Source organism: Phasianus colchicus, chromosome 1 (genome assembly GCF_987193195.1).
Source record: "Phasianus colchicus chromosome 1, bPhaCol1.hap1.1, whole genome shotgun sequence".
NCBI lineage: Eukaryota > Metazoa > Chordata > Aves > Galliformes > Phasianidae > Phasianus > Phasianus colchicus.
The window spans coordinates 196,083,803-196,094,893 of record NC_143436.1 but is presented as its reverse complement, the minus strand read 5'-3'; the positions used below and the strand labels follow the sequence as shown (position 1 = coordinate 196,094,893).

Here is an 11,091-nt window from a genome sequence, read left to right as displayed (position 1 = left end):
AGCCCAAGGACTGTGGGCGAACACCAGATCTCATTTCTCTCCAGTGTGCCAATGGGAGAAAGTCACCATTGCTCCATCACCCAGTGCCTCACCACGGATGAGCTGTCTTTGGTGGAGAGATCTCAGGGCCAAACTTCAGGAGGAAATTAAGACTCAGCCAGCCAAAGAGGTGCCTGTGGACATCATGCTCTGTGCCCACAGCTCTGGGGACAAGCAGAGCCCCTTGGCCGTGGAGCCACCAGCCACCTTGGCCATGTTTTCCACAGGAAACATCCCATCTGTCTCTGCAGAGTTCTGTGCTGTACTGAAATTCTTCCAATTTTAGCAGGGAAATAGAAGTGAGGTTATTACTGTAGGCTGAGGTGACCCGAACTGAGTCACCAAACTGAATCACGGTGGTTTGGTGTTGGGTTGGTCTGATGTTTGTCAATGCCTGTGAGGACATCAGTGGAGCTGGGGAGTTCAGTGCTCCTCATTCTCCCCAGCCCATGAGGACCTGTGGGCTCATTGTGGTGAAGGGATGCTCTGGAAAACAGAGACAAGCCTTGAAATGTTATAAAACACTCCAGTTTCCATTCCTGTGACTTGCTGGAGCAGGCAGACACATTTCCTCCAGGACCAAAGAAGCAAATAACAGACTTTCTGATATTGCTTAACATTTTCTCTTTGCACTCCTCCTCCGTGGAGAATTTCTCTTTTCTGACATTTCCATTAGGGACGAAGGTGGTTTCCCATGGGGTGGAAATTCTCCTCTTCCCTCAGGTCAACCCAAATAATAAATCTCCAGCCAATTAAACCTCTCACTTGTCCCAGTTTCACAAATCACGTCCTCTTAGAAGTTTACAGCTGAGAGCTGAGGTGGAACTCCTCCAGTCCTTTCATTGCAAAGGCACAATGTGTTGCTCCTGGGGCGCCCATTTCCCTGTCTTTCTGTGATATTATCCCAGGCATTTACCTGGCATAATTGCACTGCTTCTCATTTCTAGCCCACAGCCACTTCAGCTTGTCCTTACAAGGCTGCCAGCAAACATTTGGGATTATTCACACATGTTTTCCTTCGAACATCGGTTTATTTGGTCACGGGGAGTCCCTGCAATCACCACCCTTGAACAGAACAGAAGCTTTTAGCCCAGTATATTTAAGTTTTGAATGTCAGAAGAAATCAGTGCTGAGTTTGCAAACACAGAGAGGGAGAGGGTGGTGGTAATGGCCCAGCTGATGCTGGAGCTGGGGACTGGGAGCACAGTGAGGATCATCAGAGGAAGGTTGTGGGTGAGAAGAGGACGAGAGAGAGGAGGAATGGCAGTTGTATTAGACAGAAACACGGAGGAGCTTTCCTCCTGCAGAATACAACACCGAAAATTGCTAGGACTGACAGCCCCGTGGCTCTTTGAGAAGGATCTGTATGATCCTCACATTTAACAAGGGAATTTCCTATTGGGAAGTTTTGCTGTGCACACAGAGGCACTTCGCATAGGCAGGGAAGGCTCTGCCATCCATTTGGGCTCCTGGCTGGGGTGGAAATTATCACAGAATCATCAGAATTAAAAAGACCTCCAAGACCACCACATTCAACCCCAACCCATCCCACCATGCCCACTAAACACATCCCTCAGGGACACATCCCTATGGTTCTGGAACACGCCCAGGGATGATGATTCCCCCGCTGTGTCAATAATCACCACTCTTTCGGAGACAAAAATTTTCTTAATATCCAACGTGGCATGAGCAGGGAGAGCTGCTGATAAAAAAAAAAAAAAAAAAAGAGGTGCAAACAGATGGAGAAATAACACATGAAAAAGGGGTTGAGAGGAGCTCCTCTCACTGCCCCACACTGCAAACCAATGGGTGGGTGACATCTCTGTATCCAAATCTTGCTAGAAAAATATCTCTGTGTATGCACCACCTCTGCTGTTAAATGCAAGAGATCAAGCTGGGGCTCATCCTGTGCTGATATCTTGTCTCAGCTCACCATCTGAAGGCAAGGAGGCAGGATGTGGCTCAGGGCAGCCTGCTCTGCTGGTTGTTGACCCTGCACATAGCAGGGGGTTGGAACTGGATGAGCATTGTGCTCCTTTGCAACCCAGCCCATTCTATCATTCTATCATTCTATGATCTGGCGAGGCAGACAGCTTGGAGCTGGAGTGTTAGGAAGATGGATGGGGGCCATATGCTGCATTCACATCAGGACACAAACGAGCAGATCCGAGGCAAACGGACGGCTGTCAGCTCTGTTGTGGTGGTGTCAGGCAGTTCTGCGTTTGAAGGGTTTCATTTCTCTCCTTCGTTTCACAGGAGACAGCAATGCCAGATGGGTACCCTGACTCTGTGCAGCCATCCAGTGCCGCAGAGCCGTGGACACGTGGTGCAAGCTGTGCCCCCGTGGGATGGCTATGGGAGGTTTCAGGCTGTTCTGATGACTGGATTGCATGGGGTGAGACTGGGAAAGCACCTCCAGGAGCAATGAGGGAGAGAAGAACAAAGGTGTTAGGAGACAAGCAACGAGCCCAGCTGTATGGGATGGGATGGGAAGAGCAGGAACTGCTTTGGGAGGAGCCTGGTTTTGTCACCATGGAGAAGGAAGAACACGTCTCTCACCTATACCTCCACTGCTGACTTCAGCCAACAGTCACAAGCATCAGTAGTGCCTGGGTTATGCTACCGTTGCCTCTAAAAATGGGATTTTCAGTGCCCATAGAATGGCAAAAAACCTGCCTCCCCCAGTTCCCAGCAGGGCAGCATGGCAGATGCAGCATGCAAGCAAAGTGCCCACATGTGTGAGCTGCCTTCAGGGCCAGGAAATCACTGCACCCCAAAACTCACCCATCCCAGCCTGTCTTACACAGACAAGACCCACAGGAATGGATTTGGGCTTCATGAAATTGCAATGAATGTTGCAGACTGTTCATCTCATCTTTACGTCTTTATTTTTTCCCAATCTTTAATCAAACGTTTTTTTTTTCAGATTTTTGTGTAGTTCCTATCAAAAAAGCCCATCTGTAGAACAAATTCTCCTTCATTTCTAGTTTAATTTTTTTTCCTGCGAGTGGCAAAATGTTCTTGTCTGAGAGATGCTTAATGAATTTTCCGCTGTCGCTTGCCTTTATTAGCTGCGATTTCCTATTTCTGGCGGAGCTCTCTGCCATTCCCGTGTTCCAGAGTGCACTTAATTATTCAATCCCATTTATTTCTGACTTCGAGCGTTGTCCTGATCTACCAGCAGGAACTGCTCAGATGCTGATGGGGGAAGATTTTTCTCATCAAGCCGGGGAATCTTGTCCTTCCATTGGTGCCCGTGGATGGCAAGCAATGGCCCTGTCCCCTTGCTGCCTGTGATCCTTCTAACCCATGGGTAAAGGAAACTTTTTTGATATTCAGATGACCCAAAGCACGGATGTTTGTGGGAGCAGGCTGGTTTAAATGACAATCCGCATGGGAATAGCGCCTGCATAAAATCATGGAGTCATTAAGGTTGGAAAAGACCTCCAAGATGCCCAATCCCAACCCCAACCCATCCCACCATGCCCACTGACCACGTCCCTCAGTGCCACATCCTCTCTGCCCCCATTTTCCCATTCATACAACGCTATGCATGCCTCCAAAAGCAGACCAAGCTGTGAGTATTTAGGAGTTGCAGAAGATGGGGTTGCTGGGAAGTGAAGCAGCCCACATGCAGGAAAGCTGCATTTTCACATGGTGCTCTCTTGACATTTGTTTACCAGAAAAGAAATAAACCCTCGGGCTTGAAACAAATCAGTCCTGATTAGGTACCTTCCACCCGTAAATCCACCATTTCCTGCCTGAGAGCTCCAGACTTGGAGAAAAAGATCTTTTAATTTTTGATAGCAGGGCTTCAAGGAGGAGATCATTATCAGAATTTAAAAGCCTGATCTGTTACTAAAAGGTTGGAATTCAACGGGCTCCTTTTTTACTGATATCTGCATTCCAACTAGCAAAAAAAGCACCCTTCATTTAATAAAGAGCGTCAGTACAAAATATAAACATGCCTACAAGATTTCTAGCAGCATGCTGCCCTCACCCTTTTGTTAAACATACATTAATGCAAGCAGATGGCTGAGGTGGGAGAAGCTGAGAGACAGGAGGTCCTTCTTCTGCTTTTGCCCTAAAACCAAGAAGCCAAAAAATACATCAGTGATTCCAGATATTATTGACCTCTTCTGAGACACACTTGGTTGAACCCCAACCTATGATGCCTTCTGATGTCCTGACAGTTGGGTTCTCAAGGATGTATGACCAGAACTCCCACCACTGACCAGAGCAGCCTTCACCTGGCTGCAGATCCCACCTCCACCCAGCTGGGACATTGCCTGTCCCTGACAACAGCACCACTTTCCCATCCCAGCACTCAGCACCAGGATCCAGTCCCGATGAACCTCTGCAGCATTGCAACGAGAGAGGTAACTACAGCATCCTTGACTCTCTGTTGGCAGGTGCAGTCCACCCCTGCAGCTCCTTGTGTTTGCATGGTGCTGGATTTGAGACAATAAATCCTCCAGGATCAGATCGTGCTGCGGGATGCACCAGTGGATGTCCAGGCTGGGTCTGGAAGCAGCAAACTGTGTACTATTATCTATTTTTTTCCCCTTTCATTTGCAGAATCCAGTCTCCAGTTACCCTAAATGAGAGAGAACCTATTGCAACCATAATTAAATGTCACATATATTTAACGGAGCAGCACTCTACACCACACTCCCTCTTCCATCTGGCTCCAGCACAGCTGCGATCCGACTCTTCGCAGCCCATGAAATGACATTAGGGCCATTTCTGTTTATCAGCTCCGTGATTGATGCCTGCAGTCAACTCATGATATAACGAAGGGAGTCCGGGCAGTACAATGGGGTGTATATTTAGAAGATGAGATAGTACCTTGCGAGCTGTTAAGTATGACAATATTAGTGCTGGGGAGTGTAAATAAGAAGAGTAGCATAAGGGATGGTGAGTCACCCTATCGGGGAGTTGCTCTGCAGGCGGTGCTGATTTTCTCTTAATAGAGAGGAGTTGGAGCTGGTTGATGCTCAGTGTGAGTCCTTTTGTGCTGCAAGGCTCCAGCATCTTCATTTCAGCACACCTGCACACATGCAATGGCTTGGATGGGTGACTATTTCACTGGCACACACCAGATTTGGGAACAGGTCCGTGCCCACGAATGTTGAGTGGTATGGACCCCAAAACCTTCATCCTGTCAGCAGCATCATTCTTCACATGCTGACAAATGTGTCTGCCATGGGGAGCTGAGCACATCTCCCTGAAGGGAGCCTTCCAGGTGTCCCATCTCTTGGTGGATGGCTGTTTGCTGATGTTTTGGTAATGCCAACCTGTAGGGATCAAGCCTAGGAGAGAAATCTGCAGTTTTGCCTTCTGCGGGGAGGTGAAGATGGTAGCCATAAAAAAAAGAGAGATGTGATGACATGGTGACCTGTGCAGCTCTGTCTACCTACAATGAGACCTGTCCTAATGACAGGAGCCTGTTTAACTCCACCTGTCCATCCCCATCTCCAAATATTTTCCCACTGGTTATGGTAACAGACTGTGCTCCGTAACACCCCAGAGATGCATTTGGGTTTTGTTGTGCAGCAATGTAAGAAAGCTTGCTAATTCACGAAACTTACACCATCCAGGAAAAGTTTGCTATCGTGGGAGCTGCAGTTTAGACTCAAGTCAACACAGCAGGGATGTCCTCACCTCAGCAGGGGAGTCCTCACCTCACACAATCCCCTTTCCAACACTGTCTGCGCAAGGAGACCTTTGCACAGAGGGGCAGAAGGTGACAAAGCGTCTCAGCCCACCTTACCCCATCATTGCAACTTCATCCCACACCGTCTTCACTGCACGTGCAATTTCACCCAATTTTCCAAGTCCTCCAGGAGGACTGAGCATCTGCAGTAACTCCAAGGGCTCTGGATTGAATTGGAGTCAAGCACCTGCAGAAGAAAGCGGCAAGTGGTAGCACAGCACAGGAGGTGATCAGAAGGGCTTGGTGTTTTCCTGAGCATCACAGAACTGGGGTCATGGTGGGAAATTGGAGTGCTGTGCTTCACCCAGCATCCCAGGTGCAGGCTAAGCCCAAGCCATAGATCCTCCCAGGATAAAGGCAGAACCAAGATATGCCTCATTTCTTCTTTACCATCCCAGATGAAAGAAAACAACAAGAAGAAACATCCCAAGAGCTTGACCTTCTGCTGAGCTTGCACCAACCTCCTTACTTGTTAACCCAGGACCTCCAGATGACATTTTCCATGGGACCTCCTGCAACCTTTGGAGAATCAGTGCCCCCCATCCCAGAGGGTGTGCTGGCAATTCTCTGCACCTGCCTGCTTCCTTGTTCCTGCCAGCAGCCTTGTTCAAAACATGTTAGATCAGGTTTGCAATTAAGTTCAGCAGGAGCTGCTTTATGACAGGCAATCACGGGACTGTTACTCATGGGTAGTGACAGACTTCACAGATCACAAATAATTTTGATGCCTACCTTCCCGCGTGCCAGGTTGCATCTTCATTTCAGCTGCGATTTCCCTATCTGAGCTGACAGCAGCTCTTGCCATCTGGGGAGAGGTGTGCTTCTCCTCCGTGGAGCTGCTGGAGCATCATTAGCAAACAACAGAAGCTGGGAAGCGTCAGGTGTTTATTTCCCCACATGTTGTTTTGTGGTGTCTTTGAATAGGAATTGTGCTTGTAAGTGACCTGGGAGCAAAAGAGTGCTAGATGTCCATGGCTGGGCAAAAGCCTGCCATATGACCACGGTTAGATCTGAGGCTGACCATAGGAGTTACCCATGGTGATGGGTCACAGGTTAAACTGGAGCGAAAGCTGAGAGAACCCAATCTTTGTGTATCAGGTTGGCTTGGGAATAGCAACCTGCAGAGCACATGCACAGAATCCACCTTGGAATATCATGGATCAAGAAGGACCCTCTGTGTTGCTATCCTATGGGGCTGAAGACAATTGGTGTTTCCAAGCTCACGTAGCTTTAGAAAGGGTCTTTGTAACGTGCTGGGCAGAGTGAAGATATCCTCTACAAGCTACCCTATAGCTGGGAAAAAGTGGCTCCTGTCTGCCTATGTTGGAGGTGATCAAAACACTGCAGAATCCAAATGTCCCCATATTGTCTTTGTGCAGGAGGACAAGGTCTCAAACGATGGAGATGGGGACAAAGTCTCAAATGATGGAGATGGGGACAAGGTGACCCACTGGAGCTTTGCCATCTCTGGTAGGAGATGTTCCAAGGCCTATTTCCATGATAATGCCATCTAACCACGGCTGTTTGAAAGAGCTCATCAGAAGTGCTCATGAGGATCTTGTGCCTGTAGGGGAATTTGGGCTCATTCAACCAGCAGTATTGTACAGATATGTCTAGATTCAGCAAATAGCTGTGTCAGGAAAAGTCCCCAGAGCAGAATCTCCTTATAAAGCTGAAATGGAGCAGGCTTGCTTTCCCTTTTTGGAACTGCTTTTAGGGGTTTTAATTTAAACATGTTACAACAACAACAACAACAAAAAGCCCCAAACCAGAACAGCTGATCGTCCTCTCTAAATCAAAAGCAGAACAAATTCATTTGGCACCCTGAACCAATTTTTGAAAACGTTTCCGGACAGGAAAAACTGCAGACATAAGAACTGCAGAAGAGAAAGGAAATCACTTTTGTCTGTGTTTGGAGTTGGTAGATTTTCTGCACTGGGAGAACGGAGCGATTTTCCAGCATCAGCAGTGATAACACACAGACATTTCCACGGTGTGGATCAGCACTGAAGAGTGAATTATCTCAAGACACCTGTGTCCTTCTGGTTTTATTAAAGGCATCAAACAAGGAAACAGCATTGCTGGATTACTTTGTCAGGCAGAAGAAAGCTTCCTAGAACAGAAATATTGACAGAGTTTATAAACTCTGTCCTGACCTTACTCCCTTCACATAAACCTGCTGGCTGAGTCAGGGCAATAAATCTACTGCACCTCACTCAGGAAGGGAAATGATGATCCATCTCTCCGTAATGGAAAAGGTTTTATTCTGAACCTGCAGAGGTGGTGATTTGCAGCAGGGATTTGGGCGGTGATGATGCTCTGGTGTTAATGCTGGAGATGGGAAGGAGAGGTGGGCAAGGAGAGGAATGTCAGCTGAGGTTCAGATGGGATATCATAGAATGATAGAATGGCCTGGGTTGCAAAGGAGCACAATGCTCATCCAGTTCCAACCCCCTGCTGTGTGCAGGTCGCCAACCAGCAGACCAGGCTGCCCAGAGCCACATCCAGCCTGGCCTTGAATGCCTGCAGGGATGGGGCATCCACAGCCTCCTTGGGCAACCTGTTCCAGTGCCTCACCACCTCCGAGTGAAAAACTCAATAAAGCATGGAGAAAACACAAGCTGGAAAAAGAATTATCAAATGCAAGAACGAGCAGAAGACAGAGAAGTGGGACTGGGTTCTACCAACACCCATTAAATACAATATAATTGCATCTTTTGCAAGGGTCTTCCCATCTGGGCACTGGGTGAAGCTGAGGTTAGACATGGGGACTCCAACCAAGGGGCATTTCCCACGGTGGGCACAGAGAGAGACAGAGGCAGGGTTAATATTCCACCGAGAGCTTATTATGATGGATAGCAGCTTAGTGGAGCTGTGTTTAAACAGCCTAATAGAGAGCAGAAGTGGTTTGGAAGCTCTGAATGAGAGCCAGTCAACCTGTTTTTGTGAAGCCTCGGTAGGCTGTAAGCAGAATTTGGCTTTGGTGCATAGCAGATGGCTCAGGCGATGTCCCTCTGCTCTATACATAGTAATTTTTGACCTGAGCTTTACCTCTTTGACAAAAAGCACACGTATTTCTGATGGTGTGGGAGATTTCCAGGACATTTCTTCTGGGAAAGGAAGGGCAAAGCCCATTCTCACCCTTTGGCAGGACAAGGAGCCATCCCAGAGAGCAGACTGCGTGCTCTGCGTCTTCACGTTGAGCGCAGACTCATTGCATCAGCTGAACACCTTTCTGCATCATTCTGATGTTTTGGGTGGCTATTTCCACGGTGCAGCTCAAGGCTCTAAGAGCCTTGGAGATGGATAGACTCACAGAATATCAAATCCCAGACGGGTTGGGGTAGGGGTGGACCTCAGAGCCCACCCAGCCCTACACCCTCCATAGGCAGAGACACCTCCCATAGCCCAGAAGCCCATAGTCCCACTTATGGCCTTGGGCACTGCCAGGGATGGGCAGCCACAGCTCTGAGCACCCTCAGGGTAAAGAATTTCTCCCTAATACCTAATCTAAATCCAGCTTCTTTTGGCTTAAAAACGTAACCCTTCGTCCCATCACTACAACCTTGAGACTACAACCCTCCCCAGCTTTCCTGCAGCCCCTTTAGGCACTGGGAACCCTTTGTAGGGTCTCCTCAGAACCTTCAGGTTGGATACTGGGAAACATTTCTTCTCAGTAAGAGTGGTCAGGCACTGGCACAGCTGCCCAGGGGGGTGGGAGAGTCACCTCTGGAGGTGTTTCTGAGCCATGGGGATGTGGGACTGAGGGATGTCCTTTGAGGGCATGGTGGGGTTGGGTTGGGGTTGGGCCTGTGGATCCTAGTGGTCTTTTCTAACCTCAGTGATTCTCTGGTTTTCTCCAGACTGAACAGCCCCAGCTCTCATCCTGTCCCCACAGCAGAAGTGCTCCAACCTCTGAGCATCCTCGTGACCTCCTCCGGACCTGCTCCAGCAGCTCCACATCATTCTTGTGCTTCTTTGGACCCCAAAGATGTAGGGTTTCTATGACCAGCCACCCCTACAACCCCAACCAGGAGGATGCTGCAGGGTCACCAGATGTGCTCCAGGCACATGAGTTCCAGTGGCCTCGACTCACCCTGTCACCGCTGTGTCACAGCCAGCAGCTATTTGCTTTCTCCCTGCAGGCTTTCCCCCCACAGCTTCCCTCTGCCCGTGTTTAGAGAGAGAAGAAGGAATGAAGTCATCAGCTCTGCTGTAACACAGGAATCCTTTCAACGTGCTAATGCGCTTGCATTAGTGCTAATGGGCACCACCAGCAGCAGGCTCTGGAGGAGAGAGGACAGGGAGCTGAATTCCTCTAATACTTCCTTAATCCAACGGGTCTTTAAAAGCATAATGAAAGCAGCTCCTGCTTACAAACAACCAGGGCATCGCAGAGTTTTGTCACATTCTTTGGACTTCCTCCTCATTCACTGCTGCCATCAGCTGCAGCTTCCTGCTAGTGTTGTTTCCCCCCCCCCAAAAAAAATCCCCTCCCAAAATCAGAGAGCAGCATTATGCCCTGTGAAATGGCTGTGTTGTCTGAGCTCGGTTTGATTTACTGAAACAACATTTGCAAAGTGCAAATCCCGTTGCCAGTTATGTAACTGAATTATCCTTCCGTCTGCCAGACAGCAATTCTACAGTTAATTGATTTTAATCTAATCATTTGTAGCCAGCCACCAGTTTTAATCAACCCCCAGCCCACCGCTTTGCATGAGCCATCTTTCCAGCAATTCCTGTTTTTAATTATATGAGAGCCTGGTTGCATTTCATTAATTCTTGTCACATTACCACAACCCTCCATTTCCACTGCCAGAATCCAACCACTCAGCATCATCACCCATTGCAGTGCACAAACAGGAGCAGATCCCTGTTCCACTCTCATTAGGTTTGGGGCATTAATCAGCGAGGCTCAGGAGAAGCAGACCATAATGCTCACCTCTTCTCCTCTTCCCCAGCCACTCTTTTCAGTCCTCTCCTCCCTGCAGCTTGAACAAACACTGAGAACCAGAGCAAGAGGCAGGACAGTGAAAATTCCCTGTGTTCAGCCTGGTCTTGTTGAGTCCACAGCCTCAGGAATGGTGCCTGGCACGTGGCCTGGTTGGGATAGGCAGGGTGTTCTTGACATGTTAGGAAAAGCTGGGTTTGGCCAAAAAGCTGCAATCACAGCTGGGTCTTTATGCAAGCGGTGCTGAATTTCATGGTTTTTCCTCTGCCTCCATGTAGCTCTGTGCTCCCACCCTGATTTCCAATGGGAACACAGCCCAGATGGCTGTTGGAGAGCTCTGGGTGGATGCCCAGAGATCAGCATCACCCCTGCTCCTGTTGGCAAA

The 11,091-nt window shown here is 48.7% G+C and overlaps 1 long non-coding RNA gene across 3 annotated transcripts; it reads right to left on the bottom strand.

Moving 5' to 3' along the window:
* Window positions 1-1,748: 1,748 nt before the first annotated feature.
* Window positions 1,749-10,837, bottom strand: LOC116237135 (uncharacterized). Of its 3 annotated transcripts, none has more exons than XR_016463502.1 (4): window positions 10,698-10,837; window positions 9,852-10,041; window positions 4,057-5,942; window positions 1,749-3,445 (listed from the first exon to the last, which is right to left on the bottom strand). It is a non-coding gene; the product is annotated as an uncharacterized LOC116237135 (long non-coding RNA). The 3 variants fall into 3 exon arrangements; XR_004168670.2 differs by lacking the exon at window positions 9,852-10,041 and having other exon boundaries at window positions 4,057-4,123; window positions 5,813-5,942; XR_016463501.1 differs by lacking the exon at window positions 9,852-10,041.
* Window positions 10,838-11,091: the final 254 nt, after the last annotated feature.